Below are 11,027 nucleotides of genomic sequence, written 5' to 3' on the forward strand. Positions count from 1 at the left end.
TTGACACAGGGGTGTCCCTACACCGTCCATAGCATTTCTAACCCTGGTAACGCGGTTCAGAAATGCTCAATCTGATAACTTAGACCTAATAGGATTTACCAAGTTTCAGCTTTGTGCTGTGCAATACCACATAAACTGCTTTTGGATTTGCTGGTCCTGGAAACAAACTAGCCCCTTCTATGGAGGACTATGCCTAAATTAATAAGCCTACCTAAATTTAACCTGTCTCTGCCTGGAGCCAGCTTGGGTTTTTCTGCACTTATAAACAATCTATACCTCATTTAAGCAGCTCACGGATAATGGAGATTATATGTTACATACTGTCGTATATTATATGAGGGTATCTAGGCACTAAAGAAATTGGCACTGTGTGAGATTTTATATAACCTAGGAGATTTTATTCAAATATCATTACTGGACTGGGATTCAAGTGGATGACAAGTCCACTTCTGTCATGGTCTTATGATTGAAAAATTGCAGCACTGAGTAAAACAGATTACATTTATCTGTTATTTTCAGAGCTGACATAGAATTGCTTTATTTCACAATTCACAAACTTTTACATAGAAATATTTTGCTTTGTCTCTGTCTCTCTTTGGCATACAGACAGTTTCTCACTATGTGTATGCAAAAATTATTATCTTGGAGGATGTTTGTACTACACAGAGGACCCATTCTTTCACTCATATATATCAGTACACTCAGACAGAAAGCTGAGAAACACTGAAAGGAAAAGGAAGATTATTAATTTATTCTAGACTTTACAGTGGTGTTCCCTCTAGCAAAGATGCATTTCTAATACCAAAGGGTAAATATTTCATTTCAAATGGTTCTTGTTCTCAAGTCATCAGTTAGATATACAGTCAGAATTCCACCTGAAGTACCTGAGCAGTGCACACACGTGTTTTCCTATGAATTCAGGTCATTTACTCCTTTTCCAGCTCTGCCTTATGCTGAAAGCCAAGTTTGAGAATTTATATCAAACAACAGAAACTGACATTGCCCTTGTTTTCTGTGAGATGCCTTTTCAATATGAAAACAAAGATCAAACAAATATTTCAGACTCTCTTTTCTCTCCAAGAGATCATTTGGCTCACCTGGCCAAATCAGTTTATATAACAAGACTTTGCGATATATAATAGTAACTTATTTTCTTTGGAATGAGGATATGAAAAAGCATTTTTAAAAAGAGCTGAGGTTAAGATCTTTTTATTCAAGTAAATATTGAACACATTCCTAAGAATAGCCCTTCAGATCTGGAATAGGTTCAAGAACAGTTACTTAACAGTCTGAAGAACAAATAACTCTAAGTTTTGATTTTGTAAGAAAAATGTCAAAAGGCAGACTGAACCTTAATCATATGATAGCAAATGCTTTGGGGTTTTTTGGTTTTAGGTTTTTCTGGTGGCGGGAGAAACCTAGGTAATGAGGAAGAATACTTAGCAGAAGTTAAATAAAACCAGAACTGAGATCAGTTACTCAGAAGCTCTTATTTGATTGTGTTTCTATAAGGGCAGTAACCAAAAACGAGCCCAAACCAAAATTCTTGTTCAGAGCAACACAGAGACAAGGGAACACTAAATCCTGAGATTCCCAATAAGATTCAGAGGCCACACTTCTAATGAGTGTAGGTGGAGTTTGTGCCAGAATTCTTTTGCTGTTTGCTTTCAGAGAAGTGCAACTCTGGATTTAAATTTCACTGCTGCCTGAAAGATGTGGGCAACCTATTGAATACTGAGCAGATTACCGGCCTCAGATTCCAGCTCTGTAGCCCAACTCCGTCTTTAAAACAAATGACGTAAACCGAATATACAAACACACCAGTGTACAAATGTGTGTTCCTTCTAGAAAACAAAGTATACTTCCACAAAAACAATCTTTTGCATGTTTTGCATCTTTCCTTTCTGAAAATCCCCACCTGTATCTTTTCCAACCCACTTTTTTTGCCTCCTTTAGCACCAAAGACTCCCCAGTTTCTTCTGTAGCAAGTACATACAGTCAACAAGACCTGACAGCATTAAGCAGTAGTGTCTAAATGGTATCTGCCGAATACAATGGCATGTGCAGGCACAATTCAGCGTACAAATCCAATGATATCACACCCAATATGCATGCCTATATGTGTCCTTCTTTCAACCAATGAGTTTAGATAGTTAGTATTAAGATCACTCATACTGTACACGGAAGACCTTCGTTCTAGCTACTGCCAAAATGAAATACCTCAAGCAAAAAATACAGTCAAGCTCTCCCTCCTCTTTGGTCAGTACAGTGACTACTCAGCTCTAGTTCATTCTGCTCTTTCAGTGATTATCAGAGAAGAAGGACTGAGAGAGCTCAAGTCAGACTACACAGCTTGAGTTTTTCATCATGTTCCAAAATAGTATACAAGTGCTTTCCAAGCTGCTGAAAGAAATGGAGGTCTACCCTTCGTCAGCCTTTTCCGTAGACTAGCTCTTTGGCCTCCTCACTCACTAGTCTCCTGTGAACCTGAGTGCCTAACTCAGAGGATTTGAGTTCTGCAAAGTGACAAGGCTCCTTAAACATAGGTGTGGCTAGAGTGAATACCTTAGTCCTCCTGAAAAACCTTCCTTTGGCAGAGGAAGAGGCTTGCCTGTCTCCACAGTCATTAGGCTCTACTAGAGTGGGATAAAAGGCACACAAATCAAGTGACTGTACAGTTAGCTGGGATGCCCTCCCTAAGAATGAGTAGCTGGTGCTCCACACGTGCTTTTTCTAGATGAAGCAAAGTACATCTCTAAGGTGATGCACTACTTCTAAGAACAGTATGGCAGCAACAGAAACACCAGCATGAGAGATCCCAGGAGCAGAAGAGGTCTCTTCCTTACTTTAGGTGTCAAAATGAATTACATTTATTTGCAGTTAGTTTGACTCAAAGATGCAGAATAGAAAAAGCATTGCTCTGTGGTTTTATATGATCTTTAAATAAAACTTTGATTCATTAGTGCTGTTTCAAATTGAAAATAGGAAAGTTGGCAGACAAACACAAGTTTCATAAGTGAGTTGTAATCTAAAGCAAGTGAGAAATCATAGAATCATAGAATCACAGAATCATAGAATGGTTTGGGCTGGAAGGGACCTTAAAGATCATCTAGTTCCAACCCCCCTGCAAGGGGCAGGGACCCCTTCCACCAGACCAGGTTGCTCAAAGCCCCATCCAACCTGGCCTTGAATAATTCCAGGGATGGGGCATCCACAACTTCTCTGGGCAACCTGTTCCAGTGCCTCACCACCCTCATCCTCTACCACTTCACTGATCACAGACAGGGCCTGAAGAAGATCAGTTCTAATCACAGCAGGTCCTAAACTAAATGCTTCCCTTACAGTTAATTTCCTCAAATTCTTCCAACTACCTTTTTCCTATAGAAGCCGAGACAGAATGACAGTAGCTTTTTCTTTTTCCCAAATTCAGAAACACAAGCTTTTGAAAGAGCAGTACATTGTGTCCCCATTCAGACAGACTAAATTATATAAAAGTCCGGCATAACTACTACCAATTTTGTTTTTAAACTCACAAAATCCAAAGAAAAGTTATAAGCTTGCTTTGGTAAAACACTAATTACTTCCATATGGCTCTGAGATACAATGAGCACACTCTATGCATGGAGCAGCATTTACCACAGGAATAAGAAAATATGAAATCATATTTATTATATAAATATAAAACTGTACTATTAATTACAATATATATTATGTACAAATTATATAAAACACAAAGCCAAATGTTATTACATGAAATTACATTTGAAATATCAGACACTTAAACATTAGTAAATGTGGGTAATCAAGAAAACAACAAAAAAATTTCTTGTCTGTATTAAAATAAAGAAGTTTTATTTATGTGACCACAAGTTATTTCAGGGGTCTGCCTCATTTATGTATGGGTGAACAGTGTTTAGCTGGGCAGCTATCCAGTATTTTGTTTACACTTGGTTTTGCAAGCTTGGTTTATAGCCCACAATTCAAACACTCTTGTGAAGTCAGAGCTACTAATTTCAGTGAGGACTTTTCTGTTGTTACAATGTGATTACTTCACAAGGAAGGTAAAGGGATATTATACCCATAAAACTAATAACAACAGCAGCTATTCTTATTGGTGACTGAGTGCAAAACCACTAGTACTTAGGATAATTCAGGAATCCCACTTTAACATATCTATAGACTGATTTTTCAGAGAATACAACATATTTTGTGATCTGTATAATCAAAATTCTGACAAACTAAGCAAACTGAAATTCAAGTCCCTGCTTCAAAACAAAGCAGTATAATTTCTCAGCTAATCAGTTCTTTAAAAGTGGCCAAAAGTCTGTTAGCAAACCAAAGTTAATGAACAATTTAATTATTTTTCTGAATGTATTGAAATAGAAAAGCAGCACAGCACATTTTAAACCTCAAGTCTGCCTATGCTTTAATTGAGTAAAAGAGCTTCCTACAGTAGAAAATGCCAAAAATGCTTTAAATGTGGGAACTGCACTGCTCTAAATATGGGCATCTGTGCTGTTTATAATGATGGAAAATATCCAGGTATTCTTTGGATTAAGCATTAGAGCAGTTTAGAGTGCATTTATGATAATCCACTGAGAAAGTCTGGGTTTCCCACTGGCACGAGAAATAAATGCAGACTGCAAGCTTTTACTTGAGGAACAAAGCATCAGTTTGTATTATATCTAGGTTAAAAGTATCCCTAGAAATGGCTATAGTCACATGACACAAGTCATCTGAAAGAAACGGTAGTAGGCTTTATAAACTATTATTGTTTTTCCAGTCATGGGAATATAAAGTAACATTTCTGAAGTAGAAAGAAACTTTAGTGTTTGCAATGCTATAAGGAAATATAAGGAAATGCTGGCAAGACCCGAGTCCCTTGTTGGAGTAAATGTTACTTGAGCTTTGTGGCAGAATACTGCAGTGAGCACTTTATTTCATGCAGCTGTTTCTCTTATGAATTAATGTACTAATACTAACATTTTTACTATTCCTTTTCAAAGCTGAGCCGAGTTCTCTCCATTCTTTCATGCATTCAGAGTTATAACTGCTCGCTTGAATTAAAAAAAGGTAACTCCACTTTTTTTTTAAACTGCTAAAACTGACTAAACAGTCATAAAACAGATAAAGCAGATGAGATGAATAAGGAAGAACAGAATAAAGTAGGTGGATTTGATACTCTCTCCTTTGAAAACACAGTGATTGAGTCAGGGTCCTAATTTGACATTAAAATTGTTAATTAAAGATGTAAAAATCCCCCAAAGATTTCCCCACTAACACAATTTAGACTTGAAATTTGAGTGTGTTGTTACAAACATTATTCATGTCAAAACTCCCATTTTCCAAATTCCAACCTAAACTTCTATTTGAATTTTTTTTTTTTAAAAGGAGTTAAACTTTCTTTTCCCTCCAGTAGTTCTGCAAAGTTTCTGTGCAGACAGGACTTTTGATATTCCATGTTTTTGCAATGAAATGAAAAAATGCTACAGCTTTTCAGACTCTGCAATATTGGTTTTGACAAATTATAGTACTGTTTTTCAAATCATTTTGGTGCAATCTCATTTCTACGTTCCTGCAGAAGTTCATTTTAACATTGCAAACCTGAGGTGGGGTACAAGACCACTGCACACTCATTCAGACATTTTTATAGGCATATTTGTTATAGGCATATAGACATTTTTAGGCATATTTATTTTACAGTGACACATCACATGAAATTTAAGGAAACCATCCACATACAAAATACAAATACTCTTCTTTTCATTAGGTAGACTCTCTCTAAGTGAAATAAGTGATTTGAAAGACTTTTTTTATTTGATCCTTTGAAACAAAGACAGATAGCTGGTGACAGCTGTTTCTAAACTCACATACTACAATCATGCTGTGCTGAATTTCAAGCATCTCACCTATCACGGAGAGAAATTACAGGGAACGCTGCCTCTAACCTGCACTCTATATATTGTATCAATTTCATGCATGCAGGAATGGTGAAATTAAGAAAAATGAACTTCTGGGGCAAGTTAATTCAAATGTAATCAAAAGAGTTGGTTTTGTCTGCAGGCTTCACAGCTTTAACAGTCTAATAGCTTTCTGGAAGTTTCCATCTAAATAAAAAAGTGTTCAATATTGTCTAGGTAGATATTGATTGACCACTGCAGCTTGACTATCTAACCAGATAACTCAGGGTGTGATCTTCTCCTAAGGAACAGTAGTTCTTGACCAGATTGCAATATCTGTATGGAATATCTAGCAAAGGACTAAGGCAGGATTGTTTGATTCTGACTATACACTCATTCTTTTAGAGATTCTCAAACCTTTTTAACTTTAAATTGCTTTAACACACAGCAAGTGTGTGTACCAGAATCTATTCAGAGAGTGCCCAACTCCTTCAAGTTCCTTGAGTCAATACCCCATGACTATTATGTGCGTCCAATATGCAGAACTGACTGACTTCATTCAGCAGAATACTGCCAAGGGAGTAGACAATATTATGGTTGAATCTCAAGAGAGTGACTGAGAAGCAGAGTCTGGTTGCTATTTATGATTCCTGGCTTGGCAACAAAGAACATTACTTCTGAGTATACAGAGATAAACAATACATTTTGAGATTCTGGGACATGATAATACAAGACTTGCAAAAAAACATAGCAAAATCACATGTCCAAAAAAAGAAAAATAAAAAGAGAAACAGAAGAAAGAGGTTTGGAGGACACCAAAAAAAAAAAAAAAGAAAAGGCCATTACCATCAAGTGCTAGCTATGGGGAGTGAAAGACTGCCTCTAAGCGATTACAGAGATCAAGGAGCCTGTTTCTTCCCCAAAAAGACATTGCAAAGAAAGAATTGTCAAGAATGAGAGGAGATTGCAGGCCTTTGGGCTTTCTTCACCTCAAATATTGATAGTCTAAAGACTTGCTGGATCTGAGTGCAGTTCTGCATAAACACAGCAAATATCTACAAAGCTCTGTTTTAGGATTTGGGGATTATGTTTCTATTCAGAGACAAATCTCAAATACATCTTTACATAGATAAGAATACAGAATTATATGGAGAAAAGAAAGAGACGTTTACACAAAACAATTGTCTCTTTCTTTCTCTTCAGAGTAACAGAAATGAATAGGAAGCTATGGGTCCCTTGTAGGGATCCAAGCATAGTAAACCACTGGAGCATAGCTCAGGAGCATCAGCAAAATGCAGAAAAATAATTCCATTGTGTATTCTCCATCAAGGAATTAAACTCTAACTAGGTACTAAGCAGAAGTGTGTATTATTGTTCCTATTATTACGAGGTGAAAAAGAATCTGTGTTGTGGCATTAAGGATCAGAACAGCAATTAGATGTTAATCAGAACAGAGCCAGCTAGTCACACAAATCACGCATTTTATAATTTTAGCTACTAAATTTAATTACAAGACTACTTTCATTATTTTCTTAGTATTGTTTTCCCATGGAACTATTTGCTGTAATTGTCACACAGTTCCAGTGTGAATGTTAGGGATGTTAGCCCTTGAAATGGCACAGGTAGGGGGAAGGTACAAACCAATCTTTTGATTGGATCACTTTGAACCAGAGGAAGATTTAAACCTCTGGTCTGTAGAAAAACAAACCTATATGTTTCACTTGTAAGAGAACTTGCAAAATACGAACAAGATTTCCAAAAGTAGTAAGGGATGTGAAGTGGTTTATCTTGGTACTACTATGACGGCACCAAAATGTGTACTTTTCAAAAAAACCAGCTAGATGTGATTTGTATGGGGGATAAATTTGTGGAAACTTTGTGTGATTTCTAGGTCCTATAAATATATATGTATGGAATATTACCATAGCAGAGTATTTATGATACATAAACATTAAAAACAATGGTGTAACATTTTAGTATATTTGTATTTTCCACAACTACTTTAAGAATGAAGGCCTTGCATTAAGCTAGAGGTCTTTTTGACAGACATTTTAATACATAATGTGACCAAAGGGGCATAAATACATAATCAAATACATAATGTGACCATAGTAAGAACAATGGTTGTCTTCTTTCTTCTGAAATTCCCTGTACACTTGGTCTTGTTCATTTATTGGATTCTCAAAATAACTGCAGTTGAAAATTGAAGTCCTCCCTGTTTAGGCATTCCATACTTTCTGCTTGTCAGTTGATTTTAACTATTAAACATAATGAGCAAATTATACTCCTAAGAGTATAAGAGTATGGAGGATGTCAGCTATATCTTCAGCATCTTTTTCCAACGTAAATGATGCTACGATTAAGCAGAAGTGGGCTCACAAAGCTGGCCACCAGCTCAGCATGATTCCCCCTCCATCAAGCCCTTTGTCCCACAGTGTATGGGCCGGACAGCTGCTAACAGTGTGGAGTAGACGAGGTGCAATGTAGATCAGCAGTGTACCTAGAAGCAATGCTGACCTCTGGCGTGAAAAGGGTAGGTGCTGTGTGAGCCTAGAATATATTTATAACTGTTTATCACCACAGAAAAGTACCTCTAGAAATCAGGCCCTAGCTCTTCTATATGCAGAAATTGCTTGTACTGATATAAATTCACATGATGGCTGATTTCACACAAATGCCCACTGAAGTTCAATGCTTGGTCATCAGCATATTTGGAAATACATATGTGCAAGTGTTCATGTGGATAAATGGCCAGTTAAGGAGAGAGAGGCAGATGGTATATATATAAGTGTACACTCTCACACTTGCACCACTCCCATATGTATGTTGAATTCTTCCTACAGAAATTCACCATATAAGAAGACGGTTTGGGATTGAGTAAGATTTTATGTATGCTAGAATAATAACTCACCTGTTCGGATTTTTTTTTTTTTTTTTGCTAAAACCCTGCTCTCATTGAAGCCTATCTTTTGGAAGGCTTCCTACAGAACTGATAAATAAAAAGCCTTAACATATTTCTAGGTGCTATATATTGCTATGTGCTAGTGTGCTGAAGAACAGCAATTGCTACTGAGCAGGATTTTGTGGCATTTTATGTGACTTTTTAATTCACTTTTTAATATAAGAAAATACTTAAACTTTCTGCTTAGTGAAAGAAAACGAAGGAAAATCCTCCTTTCAAAGCTGTTCTGAAATGGATTTTTCTTTTGTTTTGGGAGAGAGGGGTGAACTCACACCATAATTGTGTGAAGATTCTTCTTTATCCTTCTTTCTTTTTATGGGTGTCTAAAGAAAAACAGTGAAACAGCTATTTATCCTAGGGGCTCCTTGTTTCAAAGGAACCAACCTCATTTTCTGAAAATGGATCTGCTTTCTTTGCTTTCACTTAGCTAGGCATGACACAGTAGGAGGGGAAAGCTAGTTTAAGGAATTTCCTCTTACACCCATGAGTGCCAGGTGTAATCACAATTTGTGTTGTCCTTCAGAGGTAAGTTTAGACAAGCTCCAGCAATGAGCATGGATAGTTTTCTTTCACCTGCAAAAAGTCATTTTATGCATATGTTTTTCCACACAGAAATAAAAAACCAAAACCTTATGGTGACAGTGTTGATGTGAACGGGAGTTAGCTGAACAAATACCTTTGGGATGCCTTGGGCCAAGTGCCCAAACAGTGCAAAGCTTGATCCCAAGAAGAGAGCAGCAAAGCCAGCATAATGAGAAGGTATTCACTTGGGCTCATGTCAAAAATTCTAGGACTAGTTATTAGTTAAAACACGACATTGCTGTTTCTTGACAGACTGCAAGGTGTGTGCAGAACTGGTTTTATGCCTGTCACTTTGTGCTGCATTCATCTTTTACAAGGGTGCAGTGCCTACTTAGCAAATTCAGTGTGAAAGAGGAGGGCAGGATCCTGTGCCAAGTCATTAGAGGATAAGGAAGAAAAAGAGAGACTGTAAGAGGTGATTTCTCATTTTTCTGTTTCAGGAAGGGTTTATATGGTGTGAACATCTAAGACCCTGACTCACACTCAGTGTATCACAACAATGATCTGCCACAGATTTCAATGATCCCAGCTTGAATTTTACAATAAATTTCAGGAAGTTCCATTTATAGCAGGTGAGGATTTTTAAAACTGTTTAAATTGTCTTGACAAGCCAAAGGTTGGTGAATGTGTGCCACAATAATAAAAAAAAAAACATCAAAGACAAAACATTTTCCAAAATATACCTTCATAAAGACAGTATAAAGCCATCTACTCATTCCATGGTTTTCTGATAAAATCTTGGGTCCATCTATCCATCCTACCTTACCTTCCTCCAATGAGCTGAAGTTTTACCCATATAAATATTTCTATGTATCTCAAGGATAAAAAGATCCACTTACAAAAATTCAGACATATCTAATAGTTACCTTGGAAAAGAATTGTTTATTTAAAATCACTGGATGAAATAACATACAGTGAAGTTTAATAGACATTTTGTAGTGTATGTTATTCAAACTTTTTTTAATTTCACCTGATTGTGCAAGGGAAACTCTCTTAATGCCCAAATGCATTTCACCATTGAAGTTAGATTATGAGGATATACAAAGGGAGGAAGAAAGTTTTTCCTTGCCATTTACACTAGAGGATGCAAACAAAATGTAGTACAGGTTATATTTTTTCTTGCAAGGGACAAATTTGTTAAATTAGGACATGTAAAACCACATGAAGTATCTACTTTCCCCACAAAGTTATTTTCAGGTTATAGGTTTCCTTGTGCTAATAAAAAAACCATAACCCATAGGGGTATTGTTGCCAACTCTGACATTCATGTTTAGGGGTTCCTATTAATTTCTGATTTATTCTTTTAATATCAAAGCTTTGCTTTTGCCATCCAGATAAAAACCATTATGACTCGATGATCCTTATGGATCCCTTCCAGCTTGAGATATTCTATGATTCTATGACTGCTAAAACAAATAAACCTGTAGGCTACATCATCAAGACTGGCATATATGACCTTTGAACTTTAAGAGCAAATGTTAGGGCATACTGACAGGAAAATCAAAACCAAAAATCAAATACACCCTTAATATAGTGTTCCTGGAGAACAGGAGGCAGAGGAGTTCAGGGAATTGCAACAGGTA

This window comes from Ciconia boyciana, chromosome 2 (genome assembly GCF_034638445.1).
Source record: "Ciconia boyciana chromosome 2, ASM3463844v1, whole genome shotgun sequence".
Lineage (NCBI taxonomy): Eukaryota > Metazoa > Chordata > Aves > Ciconiiformes > Ciconiidae > Ciconia > Ciconia boyciana.